Source organism: Brachyhypopomus gauderio, chromosome 7 (genome assembly GCF_052324685.1).
Source record: "Brachyhypopomus gauderio isolate BG-103 chromosome 7, BGAUD_0.2, whole genome shotgun sequence".
Classification (NCBI taxonomy): domain Eukaryota; kingdom Metazoa; phylum Chordata; class Actinopteri; order Gymnotiformes; family Hypopomidae; genus Brachyhypopomus; species Brachyhypopomus gauderio.
The window spans coordinates 24,737,207-24,749,536 of NC_135217.1; the positions used below are offsets into that span (position 1 = coordinate 24,737,207).

The window sequence follows — 12,330 nt, forward strand, 5'->3', positions numbered from 1 at the left end:
AACACGACCTTGCACAAATGGAGTCATTTGAGAGCAAACACTTTATATATAAACACTGTTTGTATTGAATTACAGTTCAGATATCCAGGGCCAAACCATTTGTTTTAGTGCTTATCGGTGGTAGATTACCTGTCCTACGCAGGTAAACTCAGCACGTTAATAATAATAATTGTCATAATGCTTAGTCAGGTGAAAGATAAGATTGACAATACCTGAAATCTTCTAGCTACTTTGACCAATAACAAATCTAGAAAGCATATAGCTTATGAAAATATTAAGATCATAGTGTGGAGTGAAAGATCAGTGAATAAGCAGGAACTGGACAGGATTTAGGTATTTTTGCAAATTTAGCCCAATCAAGCTGCACCAATGAGATGCTGCTCTGTCTAAGATTCAGACCAATGATATGATATTCTTCCTGAAATTCCAAGCAATGAAATTCTGCTCTTCCTGAGATTCAGACCTCTCACATACTACACTCACAGTTGTTTGGGCAATAAAAAACACCTGGTTTCTGGAGTAACCTTTATTTAAGTTATTATTCAGTATTAACCTAGTATTTGGTTATTGGTGCTTTTTGAAATCTGCTTCAACTAAAATATGGCTCACATTTAGGCTGATCCTTTTAGTTTCACAAAAAATTCACTGTATACCCACATACTTGAGCACTGACCTTAGGCCCTGCTGTGTGCAGTTTACATGCCCATATGAAACAAAAATATATGTCAATATACTGAAAAATATACAGCAATACATTAAATAATGCAACTTAATATATGGGAAACAAGTGCTTATATTTTTCAATATTGTCACGTTGAGGACCCCGGCCCCTCCCTTTTGGGCGTGTGTTTACGTTGTCCACGTGCATCGTCTGCGTCTGTGGATCTCCGTGGTTGTGGTTATGTCTTGTGATAATCCGTCTCACCTGTGGCCCGTCTCGTAATCACGTGGGGCTAATGTGGTTTGTCTATGTAATGTGCGCTCGCGCAGTGTCCTGTGCTCGTCGTTGTCTAAAGTCTACACGTTTCTGTGTTCTTGTTTCATGTTCTCTGTGCGCTTCACGCGCTATATGTTTAGTCAAATAAAAGTGACGTCAGTCATAAGAGGATTCCGTGTCTCGTCCTTCATCGACCCACAAACGTCACAAGTATACTGCAATATATGCATAGAACATGTATGTCACATATAAAAAATATATTGCAATGAAGACAAAAACTGCATTGCATTTTTACAAGTGTTTAATAGAATCAATTCATGTCTTGTTCATGAGTTTACTTTTACAAAAAGCTCAACTGATTTTCAACTTATTCCACTGTTTGCATAATGACACATTCCATATATGAATGGGCAGTCATGGCCTGGTGATAGGGAACTGGTCTTGTGACTGGAGGGTCATGGGTTGGATTCCCAGACCTGAGGCCATGACTGAGGTGCCCTTGAGCAAGGCATCTAACCCCAACTGCTCCCCGGGCACCGGGCTAGGGCTGCCCACCGCTCTGGGCACGTGTGATCCACAGCCCCCTAGTAATCACTAGTGTGTGTGTGTGTGTGTGTGTGTGTGTGTGTGTGTGTGTTCTAACTGCACAGATGGGTTAAAAGCGGAAGATAAATTTTGATTGCGGTGTAAAAATCACAATTGACAAAATATGGCACCTTTACTTATTTACATATATGAAAAAAATTACAGTAGGCCTATATATTCAATTCAAACACAAACCTTTCAAACCAAACACATGTTTGAGCATATAAGTGCTCCCTGACCTCTTATTAGGCAGTTAAACATGCCGTTTGCCATGTTTGGTAATTCCACTGTGAGATGCTTTGCCCCAGAAACAATGCAATGGCCCAAACAGTGGACAGTGTGAATATGAACAGTGGAGATTCTACTATGGCTTTATTATGCTGTACTGGCCGTTTACAACTGCAGCATGGGAGAGAGTGCAGGAGAAAGCTAGAGCCAACCTGCCAGGACTGTGCAGATCAACCCTGAAAAATGATGATGGTTCTGTATCAGCTTCTTGTCTAATAGTTGCAATACTGAATAAAGACATTGTTTAGCAAAGGTGAAGTTAAAATTAATACATTGTTTAGCAAAGATGAAGTTAAATAAAGACATTTTTAGCAAACGTGTTTTATTGTTTCTGTCTTTAAATGTGGTGATTAGTATAATTTTTAAGATCAATTTGTTTTATTCCTATGCAGTGCTATTAGCTGCCATTTTGACAATGTGATTTACTAATATTGTTTATTTTTTTAGGCAAAATTGAGCTATATCTGATCTTATTCTATTTCATCCACCTCTTCCTCGCCCACAGCTCAGTGCCCAGCCCAGGGTCAGGGCCAGGGTAGAGCCCAGTCGGCCTTCTGTGTCTGGGATGATCCAGCAAGTCCACCCACCCCCTGCGGAAGCAATGTTCCTCTCTGGCCCTGGGTGAAGACAGACCCCCGCCCCCCTCCCCACCACCTGCTGTTATCAGATCTGTGGTGCCAGTGGCCTCTTGCACTCTGCAGTACTGGTTCATCGCACCATAATTCCTCAGTGTCAGAGTGTCTGCACCATTGCCCTCGACGACTCCTGGGGAGCTCTATCCGGGAGTAGTCACAGGTTTGCGCAGGGTGGCACTCTGTCGTGCTAGACAGGACAACGCTAAGGCTTATTGCGACCTTTCAACTCTTTGAGATTCAGTACATTTTAGTCCAGAAATACAGAGGTGTGTTATTAGACTGAGGAGCGCAGACTAAATCATGTTAAGAGCCTTCAACTGTTTTTCTTCCTTCTGACTGTGAAGCTCTATAAAAATAGATGGCAATTAAACATTCAACCTGCGTGTGTGTTTCTGTGAGGGATAAAAGAGAGAGAGCAAGATTGATAGAAAGATAGATAGAGAGAGTGCAAGATAGATAGAGAGAGATCAAGATAGATAGAGAGTGAGAGAGAGAGAGACAAAGCAAACATGAAGTAGCAAGCCTGAAAACTCTTTTGTCTCCACTAAACATATGTTAAGTAATGCCTCTTATTTTGAAGACACTACATCATTTGCGTTTCTCTTAGTAGTGTGGAAAGAGAGAGAATGTGTGTGTGTGTGTGCGAGAGAGAGAGAGAGAGAGAGAGAGAGAGAGAGAGAGAGGCAGATGTGATTTAGGAGGGAGTAGGAAGGAAGATTGTAAGAGAGGGACGTTCACTGTGCTCTCCCTAAGCCCTTGTCCCCGGACCCCCTCTGACAGATGGGACAAGGAGAAGTCAAACACAAGGCACCTGGCCTTTTAACGCACGGCCCCCCCCTCACACCAGCCAGGAGCGTAACATATGGCGCTGGCACAGCCTGATGAGTACTCCACACACACTGGAGCGAATGTTCAGCTCAGGGAAGAACCGCATTCATACCGTGAAGCTTCTCACTCTCAACAGGCCCTGTCTGCTCCCCCTGGTTCATATGTAGTTGCACTGGGCACATGTTGCATGGAGTTGCACTGCTCACATGCTCACAAGTTGCCAGAGGTGGACATTCCAGGTTGAGAAAGTAAAACTCCTTCTGAGGATTTTACTCAAGCTTGCTGGGTTTTCTAATTAGTGCAAGCCAGGTAAAATTAGTGGAATCAACACAATCCAGGAAGCCTGAGCAAAATCTTGGTGAGGACTTTTACTTTCTGAACCTGGAATGTCCACCTTTGCAAGTTGCACAGGTCTACATAATCAAACTGCAGATTATGGGCTTTAACACTTTCTAATGAATGAATAAATAAATAAATAAATAAATAAATAAATGACAAAATAACAAATATTGTCAGCCTGGTCAGTTCTTGGCATGGCCATCATGTCTATCTGTTTTCGCAAATTTCTCAGATGAATAATAGAAGGAAATGACAGAAGTGAAGATTTTCTACATTGTGATAAGTGGAAGAGAAGGAGCTGCTTCGCTCTGATCCCAGAGCTTTTCATGTGTCAACTGAGACGAAACTCATCCAGAATCCCAGAGCCTTGGCAGTGTGGGCCGGCCAGTTAACTGGAGGCTTACATAATGGCTTACGTAATGAGATTTTTAGCTGATATGTACTTTTGCCAGAATGTCATGCTTAATTGTGCTTTGATGCTCAGCTCTCCTCCCCCATCAGCTGACTCATGTCTGTCGTTCACTTTTTTGTTTGTGTTCCCCCCTCCACCCTAATCCACCCCCCTTATGGTAACACACAGTTTAACACCCTCAGCTCTCAGGGCCCTGTCACCCGTGTCTGCTCTTCTGTTTATCATCGGTCCTGCCGTTGGGTTGGAAGGGAAAGCTTGTGATTAGTGTAACGGCCTCAGCAGAGGGGCTGGTGTTCATGGCTGCAGTCCAGGAGGAGCAGGTGGAGGTCTTTAAAGGGCCTCAAGTCATGGAAGTGACTCTCATTTCTCTTCACTGGGACTGTATGGCAGTGCTATCAAAAGCATCAGTTTGTTGCTTTTGTAGTTTATTGTTGGAGTTTCTTTGAGGCCACAAAAGTGCTTGATACACTGTAATTTTATGAAAAAATGTAAGACTTTTATGCCAATACATGGTAAATATTTAAATCCTGAGCAAGAATGAATGTTCTGGAGAGTGTGATCTTCCTTTCAGATCAGAGGATAGTCTTCTGGTGTCATGTGATTCGTGCTGACGTGACAGGTGAGTCTACCGTTTTTCCACTGCTTGTCTTGTTTCAGAGCTCGTATGGAACAGAACAACATGTGACGCTGATATGACCACAGGAGTCAGTTTCACAGAACCCCTGTCCCAAATGAACCCCTATCCAAACGAAATCCCATCCCAAATGAAACCCTGTCCAAAACATACCCCTGTCCAAAAAGAACCCCTGTCCCAAAGAAACCCTTGTCCAAAAAGAACCCCTGTCCCAAACAAACCCTTGTCCAAAAAGAACCCCTGTACAAAAAGAACCCCTGTCCAAAAAGAACCCCTGTCCCAAACATCCCCTTGTCTAAAAAGAACCCCTGTCCAAAAAGAACCCCTGTCCCAAACAAACCCCTGTCTAAAAAGAACCCCCGTCCCAAAAGAACCCCTGTCCCAAACGAACCCCTGTTGAAAAATAACCCCTGTCCCAAACGAACCCCTGTTCAAAAATAACCTCTGTCCCAAATGAACCCCTGTTCAAAAATAACCCCTGTCCCAAACGAATCTCTATCCCAAATGAACCCCTGGTCCCGAATGAATCCCTGTCCCAAACTAACCCCTGTCAAAATGAACCCCCGTCCAAATGAAACTCTATCCCAAATGAACCCCTGTCCAAAAAGAACCCCTGTCCCAAACATACCCCTGTCTAAAAAGAACCCCTGTCCAAAAAGAACCCCTGTCCCAAACAAACCCCTGTCTAAAAAGAACCCCTGTCCAAAAAGAACCCCTGTCCCAAACAAACCCCTGTCCAAAAAGAACCCCTGTCCCAAACGAACCCCAGTCCAAAAAGAACCCCTGTCCCAAACGAATCTCTGTCCCAAATGAACCCCTGTCCCAAACAAACCTCTGTCCAAATTAACTCCTGTCCAAATGAAATCTCATTCCAAACAAACCCCTGTCCCAAATGAACCCCTGTTCAAAAGCAACCCCTGTCCCAAACAAACCCCTGTTCAAAAATAACCCCTATCCCAAATGAACCCCTGTTCAAAAATAACCCCTGTCCCAAACGAACCCCTGTCCCAAACGAATCTCTGTCCCAAATGAACCCCTGGTCCCGAATGAATCCCTGTCCCAAACTAACCCCTGTCAAAATGAACCCCCGTCCAAATGAAACTCTATCCCAAATGAACTCCTGTCCAAATGAAACTCTATCCCAAATGAACCCCCGTCCAAATGAAACTCTATCCCAAATGAACTCCTGTCCAAATGAAACTCTATCCCAAATGAACTCCTGTCCAAATGAAACTCTATCCCAAATGAACTCCTGTCCAAAAAGCAGTCCGCTTGTCTGAAAAAGCAACCAACAGGGAGAAATTCACAGACCAATCACTGATCAGTCAGAAGTGGGTGGCAGGACAGCAGGTTCTGTGCCCATGCCAGAACTGAGCTGAGTTCTTGCCAGCTTCTCACTGGGCCTCTGTTGGGTGTTGATGACTGGGTACCACTCGGCTCCAAACAGATGTCACCGGTTGGAGATGATACCCTCACATGTTCTGATGTCACACAAAACAATAACCACAGATGTAGTTCCATGTATCACATGATGCTGGTATGTTATGATCTCTGGTTATGCATAGCAAACAGAACTGAACCAATTCACCAAACCATCTGAATCTACAAATACCAGAAGAATGTGAATTCTTCATGTGTGCACCTTGGATGGGAACGATTCACTAATTTGATTGAAGGTCTTTATAATATCAATTCTATGACTGTTTCATTGCTCAGTGACTCCAGTGTGTACAGAACAATGTGCGTAATTATTCAGTAAGCAGCAGAGTTTGGCCTCCGTGGTGTGTTCATCTGTGACAGGGCCCACGGGTGTTTTTTGAACTGTCAGGAGAAAGGTAGTAATCAATCCATCAGTGTTTCAGAGGAAAGACAGACTGCCACGGCTGATCTGATGCAGCAAGGGAAACAGAGCTGGCTCAGGCTGATAAACTCAGTATCAGCAGCTTTGGCCTTTACAGAAGACACCTCCATCACCACCACCACTACCACCACCACCACCACCAAACACAAGTCAATCAACACAGACATGAAGGAGGGAGATTGGAGAAAAATATGCCATCGGACAGATTTGAGTCCTCACCTAAGTGCACTGGCCCTTTTTATTATTTTTCTGTCAACATGCAAAACATACCGTTGCTTATGCTTATTTGTTTATTCATTTATTTGTGCTTCTTTTGAATTTGTTTGATTTTAATGAGAGGCAATAAAAAGCAGAAGTAATGTTTTACTAACAGCAATAACAACAATAAACATGCTTGCTGGGAACACAATAAACACCAAAACATCTATATGCACCGAAGGCTTTGTCCAGATGCCTGCATGTCATGCTAACTGCATGTCCTGCTACATGGATCACCCGCACACATTGACAAACATAGATCTTTCTGTAACTTCATGTCACGCCACAAACATATATAAACAATATCCATAAATAATAATAAAAAAATCACACAGTTCTTCTACCGTTTGGTTTGAAGCTAGATAGTTTCCAAATAGCTTCCATTGGCTTTTTTTTTCTTTAGAAAGCTGTTGCAGTATCACACTCAGTTCACTCATCCTAGTGCACTCATATGACTCAAACAGAGAGCCGTTTCTTTCCAGTGTTTGACTCTTATAAGGCGAGTTTTCATTTACTGGCTTCGATTTGAGAGGCCGTGGCTAGGCGCAAACAGGCCTCATATCTGCAGGCCCAGTCATTGACTTTGCTTTGATGTGTTCTAAAACTGCTAGAATTGCGTTTGAGGATGGCATTGTTTACTGCAATGGCTGTGAGAAACACTTAGTCTTGAATGGTGTCATTTGGACAGAGTGAGCCGTGTGGTATTACAGTGTTGCAATCGAGCTCCTTCCTAGTACTAAAAAAAGATCAATTCTGGACCACTAAATTTACATTTACAACATTAGGCAGATGGCCTTGTCCAGAGAAACTTAAAGAAGAGCTTCACATTCTCTATCAACTATATAAATGAGAAAAATTATATAAGTATAATTTTACAATATACATGCATGCATACATTTGTGTGTATACACATATATACTAACAGTCTGGCAGTATGTGTACACTTTAAGTGCACATTGAAGAGCGTAGTGATTCTGTAAAGAGAAGAGTCTTTAGTCATTTGACAGAAGCCAGTGTCTCAGCTGTACCGACAAGCAGGAGACGTTCACTCCACCACTTGTGTGTAAGACTTGTAAGAGTCTTGATGCATGCGTGTCTTGAGGGACAGTGGTTGGAGCTGAGTTATCCTAGAGGTTGGTAGCTTAATGCAGATCAGTTTGATTAGTGTCTATAGGTATGGCGTGCTGCTTCAGGTATGGCTTTGTGGGTGTGTGTCAGTGTGGGTGTGGCTTTGTGGGTGTGCATCAGTGTGGGTGCGGCTTTGTAGGTGTGCATCAGTGTGGGTGTGGCTTTGTAGGTGTGCGTCAGTGTGGGTGTGGCTTTGTGGGTCTATGTCAGTGTTTTTAATGTGTTGTACACCACTACAGGGAGCCAGTGGAGAGTCTGCAGCAGGCTGGTGATATTGAAAGCTTCAGGAGGTTGAAAAACACTGTGCAGCCACATTCACGATGAGCTGTGATGGTCTGATGCATCGACTGTATATATGAACAGATGTATGTCTCCTTTGACTCCCATTGAGAATTTTTTTAATTTATCAAGATTGCCAGAATAGCAGCTGCCATCTTGTATGTGCTTGCTCAGTAGATTAGAACTAGAGCCAGAGTGCAGTAGACACTGCGGGAGAGACAACATCTCTGCCCAAACCACAGACTGCATATGGTGTGGGATTTAACATCCAGTGTGGGATTTACCATCTAGTGTGGGATTTACCATCCAGTGTGGGATGTCTTATCCAATGTGGGATTTATAAGCAGAGGATCCACTATCCAAGATAAACAACCAAGATCCAGGAACAGTCCAGGAAGATCGTTCTAAGAGATGAAGTTGTTAGTGAGCACCTCACTACCTGGACACATGGACACACTGCTCATGGCAGCCCAGCCACAAGCTCTAAACACAAGATTAATAGCGACTAGAATCTACCACACCAGACAGAACTCCAGATGCAGGCTGTGCAAATATGACACCAGGGTTGCCAACTCTCACGCATTGAGCGTGAGACACACGCATTTGACCGTCTTCACACGCTCACATGCCACACATCCGATTTCTCACGCTGAAAAAAAAAATCTTACCTCTGATCCACATCTATGATCCAATGAGTTACTAGTTCGCTCTGGCACCAACCACTGGTGATCGATCGATCGCGATACAATACTTAATGTGTCCACGCCGCCACCCCCCCCACCCCCCCCGGTCCAAAAAAACCAAGTAGAGGGGAGATTCCTTTTCATATCCCCCCCCGTCCACACAAATAAGGAGAAACAAATCTCACTCCAAGTGATTTTGAGAAGATCCAGCACATAACAGTGGGAATTGCAAGATGCTAACAGGCAGAGCGTAGATGGATCAATGGATCGCCATAACCAAGAGACTGGCAGAGAACCCACCCCCCCCCCCCCCCCCCCCCCCCCCCCCCCCCCACAAGTTAAGGTGTTGCTGAGGATTGAATAGTATACCCAATAATACACCCAATAGTATACCCAATAATACACCCAATAGTATACCCAATAATACACCCTAGAGCATACACAATAGTACACCCTAGAGCATACACAATAGCATACCCAGTAACATGTATGTCCAATAGCATACCCAGTAGCATACCCAGTAGCATACCCAATATCATATCCAATAGCATATACAATAGCATACACAATAGCATATACAATAGCATACACAATAGCATACACAATAGCATTAACAACTGTGTTATCATAACTAAATCTTTGCAGATGAAAACTGAAATAAAATAAAAAAACACAAGGTGTAAAAAGTTACTGACAGCTCATTAATAAAGAAGTTTTACTCCTACTATGAATGTAATATTTAAGATTTATTTAAGAATACAGGTTTTAGAAGATGTAAAGAAAGCCTGTTTGAGACAGAAGGCACTCTCCCGAACAATGACATTTGAGCAAAATTTGAGATTTAATTTAATTTAGCCAGCATCCACAAAAACAAATCACTCTCTGAAACCTTAAGAGAAAGATACATTTGTTTCTCTCTCTCTCTCTCTCTCTCTCTCTCTCTCTCACACACACACACACACACACACACACACGCACACACGTACACACGTACACACGTACACACAGAACTAGGTAGCACAACCATAACTTAATGGGGTTAGATTAGCCTCTAAATCGAGTTTAATGACGGTACTGCTCAGTAAATGGTAAAAGTGCTTATGCAACGAAACACTAGCACTTACACCCCCCCCCCCACACACACACACACACACACATATAAAAGGAGAGTGAAGTGTTTTGCCCGCTGATCAACACAGAGGGAAAGACCTTCAGAGAGGACCTAAGATATTCTGAAAACAAATAAAGTTTGAAAGTCATCAGTTCTAACTTAATTCATGAAACTAATGTTATATTTATTTAATTATATTTATAAAACAAAATTATACAAATAATTTTTATAACTGGTTATGTGTGGTAGGAGGGTGTGCCTGTCATGTTTCTTGTACCCTGTGGTTGGTGGCGTGTGGTAGTGGGGCGTGTTTGTCATGCTGCTCGTACCCTGTGATTGGTGGTGTGTGGTACTGGGGTGTGGCTGTAATGCATCTTGTACCCTGTGGTTGGTGGTTTGAGATAGGGAGGCATGGCTGTAATGTGTTTCATACTATGTGGTTGGTGTTTTGTGATTAGGGGGCGTGGCTGTAATTTGTCTGTGGCCTCTTATCTCCATGTTCCTCTGAAGTGCACACACAGCCGGTGTGATTATTTGGTTATGGAGGTTTGATTATGGAGGATTTCCATTTTGCTTAAGAAATTAGTTTTTGGTTTTATTGACACACTCAACCTCTCTGGGCTGTTTGCTCATTGCAGTGCTTAAGACTATAATTGCTGGTATGTTCATTTTTGTTTTAGAGTTGGGATTGTTATTATATGTAACTTTAGTTAGTTAGTATTCTCTTTATTTCTTCTTCAGATGATGGAAAAGGGTCAGGGTGTAGCCCAGGGGTAAGTGGTGCTGTTTGATCCTGGTGAAAGTACTGCTTGCACATGGACATTTACTGAAGTTACACACCTGAACAATTATTGAAGGTGTTACACACGTGACCATTTAGTGAGGGTGTTACACACGTGACTGTGTTGCTCATATGGTGAACACCAGGCCTTTGTGTGTGCAGTGAATGCAGAGACATGCTCTGCTCAGAGAAAGAAACTGTTTGATTTGATACACAGCAAAAAAAAACATTTTAGGTTTGCTCAGATGATTTGTTGACATTGGCTCCATACATCTTGTTTGCTTTAAAAGTGCCCTGTACGTTTTTGTTGTTTAAACAACTCTACTTTCTATCATTAAAGGTTTGAGCACACAAGACATGCCCCAGTATATTGAACACACCCTCACTCTCTTACACTGGACAAATTTCACAAATCTCTGGAGACTGAAGGAGATGTGGTGAAGGGTAGTTCTGTGTGTTCAGCTGCACCGAAAGAGCTTTGATATTTGCATGAGCTGCTTTGGTGTTATAGGGACCTCCACAGTAAATATAAAGATTCTAATTACGACACTGTGAGATGTGAACGTACTCATGTCTGGATGGTCAGAACTTAGGCCATGAAAGTCAATGCTAAACTTTGTAGGCAACAAGTTCAATTCCCAAAGTTTGCAAACAGATGCTTGAGAAGATTAGCCGAGACCCCGTTAGAATGCAATCCCTGGTGGTAATGATTCCGGCTCTGGCGCTAACGATTAATCAAACTTGATCTCACAGGTTTGGTCTCCAGGATAGCCGCAGACATCCATGGATGTGCAGAAACAGAGGGGGTGTTTTCATTCCTACAGAACAACACAGGTACCCTTTATTTGATGACTGGCTCAGTGAAACGCACCTGCTTGGTTTGTTTACTGCACAACTGAAAGCACCTGCGGAATGACCTGTGAGAATCAGAGGGACGGTGATAACGAGACGATGTTCGCCGGTGTTTAAAGAGCAGCAGCGGTGTGGTGTGACACCTCTCGCCCCGCGGAGACTGCACGGCTTTCGCAGAAATGCTACGTCGCCGAACGGCCTTTGAAATGGCCTGTTTCAAAGACAAACACAGCCACCCTCTCGTCTGAACTCCAAGTAATGAGATGTAAACAAGTGAGACATGGGCGTCGCTGGGTGCACAGACAAAACAGGGCTTTTCTGTCGGAGGTGGTAGGACGTAAGAAATGCAGCATTGTTTAAATGACAGCTGCCGACAACCCTGAACTGCTAGAGAAAATCAAATGGCAAATGGTAATCACACTGAATTCTGAGTGAAGTGATTGGATGTAGCTCAATTATTAAAACCTTTCTTGATTGCTTTTGGTTACTACGTAAGAACAGAGAGCATGGCCCAGAATGTTCTGACAGTGCCTCCTCCAGCAGCCTCCTTCTGAAGGTGGTGGTGTTCACATGGTCTTTTGTTTATGTTGTGCATTTTTGTTGAGTGTTGAGTTCGCAGTGTGACCTCTGCGTCATTAAAAGCCCTTTGTGCTGGTATAACTGGATGTTGGACATAAACGTTACGTTGGCTTTCTTTACTTCCTTTTTGCACACGTGAA

General features: G+C 43.1%; 1 long non-coding RNA gene across 1 annotated transcript; it reads left to right on the forward strand.

Annotated features, from left to right (window-relative positions):
- Positions 1–10,487: 10,487 nt before the first annotated feature.
- Positions 10,488–12,330, forward strand: LOC143518262 (uncharacterized). Its single transcript, XR_013132124.1, has 3 exons — positions 10,488–10,637; positions 10,720–10,751; positions 11,513–12,330. It is a non-coding gene; the product is annotated as an uncharacterized LOC143518262 (long non-coding RNA).